Below are 6588 nucleotides of genomic sequence, written 5' to 3'. Positions count from 1 at the left end.
TATAAAAAATGTAAATAATCCAATAAAAAAAAAAAAAAAAAAAAAACATGGTTAGCTTCTACACTTTTACCATAATAAAACTATGGTTAATTTTCATAAGGGACGAAAAAGTCAATTATTACAAAAATTCAACCTTTTAACTCATAATTATCTTAGTATCTCATACTTTTGACATTTATCCAATAACTATGAATTTTTATCTCATAATTGCTACTTTTTATCTCATAATTATGACTTTGTATGTCATACAGTAATGATGGTTTTCAAAGCATGAATGTAGGTAGGAGGTAGAAATGGGCTTCTTCAGACCAAATGAGGTCTTATAACACTGGCCTGACAGGCTCTAAAACTTTAACTCATTGTTTCCTTTTATATGTTAAAATGATAGTATTTTGCATCAATAAGTTAACTTATACAATTGCTTAGATTATCACAAAACAAGTCAAGCGTTATTAAAAATCAAATATTGAGAGCAAAATACAGAGTATCTAAATGGAAATATGCATGTGTGTAAAAGTATAAAAATGCTACAAAAATGCTATATAAACAGTAAAACTACTGCAAACAGGAATTCAGTGTCCAGTACAATATAATATGTTCAGAATGGAAACACTGAACATAAGATTTTCCGAGCCTTATGTTGGACTGGACGTTTATTAGAAATGTAATATGTATTAATCTGTACAACCCCGAGAGTGTCTTACATTTGCATAATAGTGGGCTTTTTTATTAATCTTTTTTTTATATATACAATCCCACACGGTCGGTCGCTTTAAATTGCTTTATCTGCGGTCTCATTAGTGAAATGACTGTTTGTCACATTTGTACGGAGAAAATCAGTCGCATTACGCTGGCAAAACCATGAATAATGAGATCCAAGAAACTGCAATCGGTGCCGAGGAGCACTTGTATCTTGGTGATCTGACACACGCATGCGCAGTGCAGCCCAGCGACAGCCGAGCAGCCTCCTGAAGAGCCCAGCAGCGAGAATTCAGACAGCAGCAGTCAGTCTCCCCAGTTCCTGTTTCCGCCACGACTCGGGAAGCATCCCTTTCGTTAAAACATACGCGCTGTGGAGATACTAGTACGCCAGTGCCAAATCAAGGTAAGTGTGTCGCCGTTACACACGACCGCATTATGTTAAGGAAAACGACGTTTTTCTCGCCGGCGAGTTCGCTCCATCCCGGCCTGTTGCTAGCTGCCTCGACTGCTGAACGGCAAAAATAACGGTCAGCTTTGCAGCTCGAGCGCATTGTGTTTTCGCGCCGTGATCTCTGCTCAGACAGTCATTCTGTGGATATCACGGTCACTGCACGCTGTATAATGTGCTTATATAAGAGATTGCGAATGAGAATAGCAGTGCCAAATATAGGAAGCCTAACGTACTTTCAGCGAATCCACAACATATATCGCAAACAAATCTGTTAACAAATACGACAGACGAGATTATTAATAAATGGTTTGTATCAGGACTGTTGAAGTGGTGCAGCGTAAATGCCCGGAATGTTAGTCAGACATTGAGCAGGAATCACAGCAGCAGTAGCGTGTCCATGTTTATGTGGGGAGAAAGGCAAGTTAACATGAAGCCGCTGCAGAAATCAAATGGAGTGTTACTTTTAGACCCTTGCGAAGAAGGCAGTGTTACTGAACACTGCGAAGTGATGTTTATTAAAGAAATAGTTCACCCAAAGTAAAATTCAGTTAACTTCATGTTGTTGCTTTAAACCTGTATGACTGTATTATTTTCCTGTGGAACACAAAAGTCGAAATTTCGAAGAATGTAGTTTCCATCAAATGACAGTGAATGGGGATTTAAAATGTCAAGCCTGTGAACTGTAATAAATGTGTCATAAAAGTAATCCGCACATCTCGAAGGCTGTTATTCTCAAAGTGTTTTGGAGCCAGAAGATGGCAATTTTGTGTTGAACAAGCAGAGTTGTTATAAAATCTTGACATCTGCCTTAGCTTTCCATGGGAGAGTGTTCATGAGAGAAGAAATGATTTGTAAATAAATGATTTGTTAGAGGTGTATCTTTTCAATGAATCGGTTGATCCAAACATAACCAATCTGTTACTCTTAAAAAGCACTTGTATGACTTGAGAATACTTGGAAAATAGTGCAAGAAATCAAGTAGACTATTTTAAAGATCATTTTACGGTGCTTTTGCTTCCCTTTTTAGTTTTTGTAATTACATGTAAATAAGCATTTGGCAGATTCCTCAAAATTTCTCTTTCTGGTTTGGAACAATGTGAAGGTGAGTAAATAAGTATCCCTTTAAAAATTATGTAAGCAATAAAGCCTGTTATTGCAGCAATACAAGCTATTATTATGATGATGACTGTTTTTCTTAACACAGTTCCCACAAGTCTTTTCGCTATTCTTCTATCTGTCAAAGTTTATGTTTCTCAACTGCACTGGGATCAGTTTGATTTCTCATTAGCTAAAGGGAGCTGCCTACCTAGAAGCCATATATGTGGAAATCATATGGCACAGGGATTATTTGTCTCTGCCAGTGCTTTCCCTTACTTAATCCACTCCTATCACACCCATTAGACACACTTCAGGATGGGCACCATTAATTATCATCGTATAACAATTTGGCTTCACACTTTCAAGGCTACTTTGTGGTTTTATCTCCCGTCATGTCGTCTGCTGTTTTAATCGATGCACTGAAAACATTGCCTCACTTAAGAGCCTTGTAAAATCAATGTCTTCTACAGATGTTCGGCTATAATGCCCAGTCCCTCCCTGCTCTTCCAAGCGTACACCGATAACGAGCTTTCATATTCAAGTGTGTTATTACATCTACTTGCATTCCCTCAACATTCATCTTTAATAGTGCTTTTTGCATTGAATCAGCTTATCTCGCTTGACTTGGAATTAATGATATAATTAAATCTGCCGTGATAACTGATACCTCCACAAGCTTAGGTTTCTGGATAGAGATGATCGGTGTGTCGGATGGTCATCATCAAAAAATTAAACTGAATCTGTCCTGGGTCAGTTGATTTGCATTGCATTTGGCCTTAGAGCAGCAAAAAATACAAGAATATGAACATTTTATTTCACACATCTATGTAAATACTGTATATTAGCATATAATATAAATGCCAGGTTTCAGACTCTCATGTGTGTGTGTCAAATATTCGCTGAGTTTCAGTTCATTTTAGTGACGTGTTTCAAACAGATATGCGCGGAGGGTGAGACGGCTAAAAGCACACCCTGTTTATTTTCTTTATTTTGCAAAAGCACAATGTTTTGTTGATATTGTGAGTGTACACAAATAAAAGTAGACCCTTTACAGATTTAAATGCTGTATTACTCTTATATGTACGATCAAGTATGAAGGAGCATTTTAGTTCTTTTCGCTGTCATCATTCAAATCTGCAAAAAGTTCCGCTGGCGGAACTGTCGACCCCAGGAGGTTAATAGTGCTTTTTGCATTGAATCAGCTTATCTCGCTTGACTTGGAATTAATGATATAATTAAATCTGCCGTGATAACTGATACCTCCACAAGCTTAGGTTTCTGGATAGAGATGATGAGATGTTGTTCCTCGAAAGTCAGATGGTCATCATCAAAAAATTTAACTGTTTTCTGAATCTGTCATGTATCAGTTGATTTGCATTGCATTCGGCCTTAGAGCAGCAAAGAATACAACAATATGAAAATTTTATTTCATACACCTATGTAAATACTGTATATTATGCCAGACTAGCACTTTCCCATTGTACACTGGAAAATATGTTTGTCAGGTAACTGGAAAAGTGGTTCACAAATATTGCCTGAATCAGCCTGACTATATTAGATTAGACCAACAAGATTCATTCTCATGGGTCAGGTAGAAGTCACTCCTTCACATTTCACTTTTTACAGTGTAGTCAGACAAACTGAAAGAATGAATTCGACACTCCTCTGCTATGTTTACTTGCCAGGGTCCTTAGAGCTGTCTTAGCCAATGGCAGTGCCTGTGACTTCCCTAAGGGGCGGTTCATTTAGCTAGAGGCCTTTTTCAGGGAATTACTCTAAAACAAAACCATAAAGAGAGTTTTAAACATGTTTTGTCAGGCGATCGAAAATGTACTTCATGTGGTACATGTGAATTAATCTAATACAACAGAATCAACTGCATTATGTAACCTAATATAAAGGTCTACACTAAGTTACACCAACTTAAGTTATTTTTAAGGGTTAGATCAGGTACAAAAAGCTAAGGTAGCAATTATATTCTTCCTTTTTAAGTGCAGTATCAAATTTCATGCTGATTTCTGAATAGAGACCAGTTTTAAAGAGAGCAGTGAATACATCTGCTCACATTTTCATATTTAGACAAAGGAAATTGGCTGTTATAAAGTTCATATGTCAGTCCCTCCAGGATTCTGCGATTTTGCGATCGCTGAATTTATCGCAAAATCAAGCAAACCCCGCAATTTTCGCAAGAGCTCGCAAATTTTCATAATTGCTGCATATTTCCTGCAGATTTTGGGCTTAGACGCGTCCCGTGACGTCATCACAACGCGCATTCAGTCAAAGAAAGGTTGTTTCTCAGTTCCAAAAATGGAATGAACAGCCTTGCGTTCTCATCATGACTGATTTACAAGAGCTACATTGGACAAACAAACCGAAAGCGGAATGAACCCGCGCTACTCATTTGGGCTATGCTTCGCAGACCGTTTATCTGCTCGGGCCGGCCGCCGGAGCCGCAGGCTGATCTCGATCACGCAACACCGTTATACATAGCGCTGGGAGATACAGTGAAGAAAGTAGTCGAATTCGCCGCAGAATCAATAACATCTGTGAAATCTTGTGAGAAGCATTCAAATTCGGCGCAGAATTCTGTTGAAGTTACAGATATCAGAACAAACGCTACTGATGTGGAAACCAGCAAACACAAGAAACACAAATCACCACCATTCACCATGGATTTAACGTAGTAAAACTACAGGAACAACTTGTGGCAGAAATGATCTAATATTTTCGAGTGTTTTTAAATGCTTCAGACAACTTTTCCCAGCACTTCAAAGCTTTAAGTATTACCGAATTTGAAAGTTATTTTTAATGTGATGATGGCATTATTTGTTCATCCTTCACAGGTTGCCCCATTTATAAAACTAAAAGTTTCATAATGTAGGAAATCAAACATTTATTTAAAGGGGTCATATGATAAAACGAAGCGTTTGAGAGAGGCGGGGCATAGAGGACCTACAATAATGTACAGTATTTTAAAAATAATGTGTTTTTTGAACATTAAAGCATGTCAACATATTCTGTTACACCAAATACACAAAATAATGATCTTTAAAAAAGCATCATATGACCCCTTTAAAAATAAAAAAGAAATTAAATTACCACTAGTAGATGGCTGCAAAGAAGTACAGGCTTATTAGCCATTTCCACTCCCTAATATATATATAAAGTCATAACAATGTTAGAAGAATGTTGTCTGTGGTATATTTTCACTGCAAAACAATAAGAAATGCCGCAAATATCACTGCAAATTTTGAGAAAAGCCGCAGCAAAGTCAGCCATTTTAGGCCGCAGAAAAAAGTCCCGCGAAATCATGGAGGGACTGATATGTCAGGGTGTGATGTGTCCTTATCTTGCTCAAGTTAACTGTAAGTGAAGTTTATCTTTACTCCAGTATTTTATTAGCATTTACATCGATGTGCGTTTTTTTTTCTCAGTTCTGTTCGGTCAATCACACAAATAAATATGCATTAATTTGTCATAGGCCCCTCTGGCATGCAGTTTCTGCTCCACTTTTTGCACTGATTGACTCTGCTTACACAATTATGGTTGTGAAAAATTAACTTGAAAACATAATATGTGGTTATGGGATTTCCATAGCTTCACGTGCCCACGTGATCCAATGCTACCTTTGCACATAAAGGTTTTGTTTTGTGTTATTTAAATTAATGACACTGATGTGGTGACTACACATGTTGCCATAGTCACATGATCATGTAATAGCACACTTTGCCTAGCGGAAATCCATTGTATGAATGTCTGTCTTGTCACATTTGTCATATTTGAGTAATGAACTGAGAAATCTAATAATGCCCTTGATAGATAATTGTCTCCTGAGGTGAATTATGAAGAAGAATTATTAACCCAGGAAAAGACGTTCTGGTTTATGCTCGTTTTATTGAGATTGAATGGAGGAGTAATAGAGTGCAGGGCTTTGCTACTTTCTTAAAGGGGTGGCTCACTGTTTTTTTTCTAGGTTTGATTGTGTTTATGGGGTGCAGTCTAACATGTGTTAATGCTTCGTTTAAAAAAAAACCTGCATTATTTTTCACATAATTTACCTTTATTCCACACCGCTCTGTCCCTTCTCTGAAAAACGCGCTGATTATTTCCTGCTTTTATGAAGCCCCACCCTCAGAAATAGGCGATGGGCTCTTATTGGTTAGCTAGACCAGTGTGTTGTGATTGGCTAAACCGCCTCTAATGTGCGTCTAATCATCCCGCCCCTCACCTCAGCAGCATGTGCTCCGGTTGTATTGTAAACAATGGCGTCATTAATATCGCTTATCAGTTTGAGCCGATTGAGAAGCAGAGGATATTATTGAAGAGGATCGTGCAGA

At 37.7% G+C, this 6588-nt stretch overlaps 1 long non-coding RNA gene across 1 annotated transcript in view; it reads left to right on the top strand.

The window, feature by feature from the left end:
• The first annotated feature begins 956 nt into the window (after positions 1–956).
• Positions 957–6588, top strand: part of LOC107733106 (uncharacterized) — a 64339-nt gene continuing 58707 nt past the window's right edge. Inside the window, exon 1 of the long non-coding RNA XR_001638940.1 lies at positions 957–1105. This is a non-coding gene — a long non-coding RNA (uncharacterized LOC107733106). The remainder of the gene's footprint in view (positions 1106–6588) is intronic.

This window comes from Sinocyclocheilus rhinocerous, unplaced genomic scaffold, assembly GCF_001515625.1.
Source record: "Sinocyclocheilus rhinocerous isolate Xijiao unplaced genomic scaffold, SAMN03320098_v1.1 scaffold8, whole genome shotgun sequence".
NCBI classification, from domain to species: domain Eukaryota; kingdom Metazoa; phylum Chordata; class Actinopteri; order Cypriniformes; family Cyprinidae; genus Sinocyclocheilus; species Sinocyclocheilus rhinocerous.
This window is presented reverse-complemented; position numbering and strand designations above follow the sequence as displayed.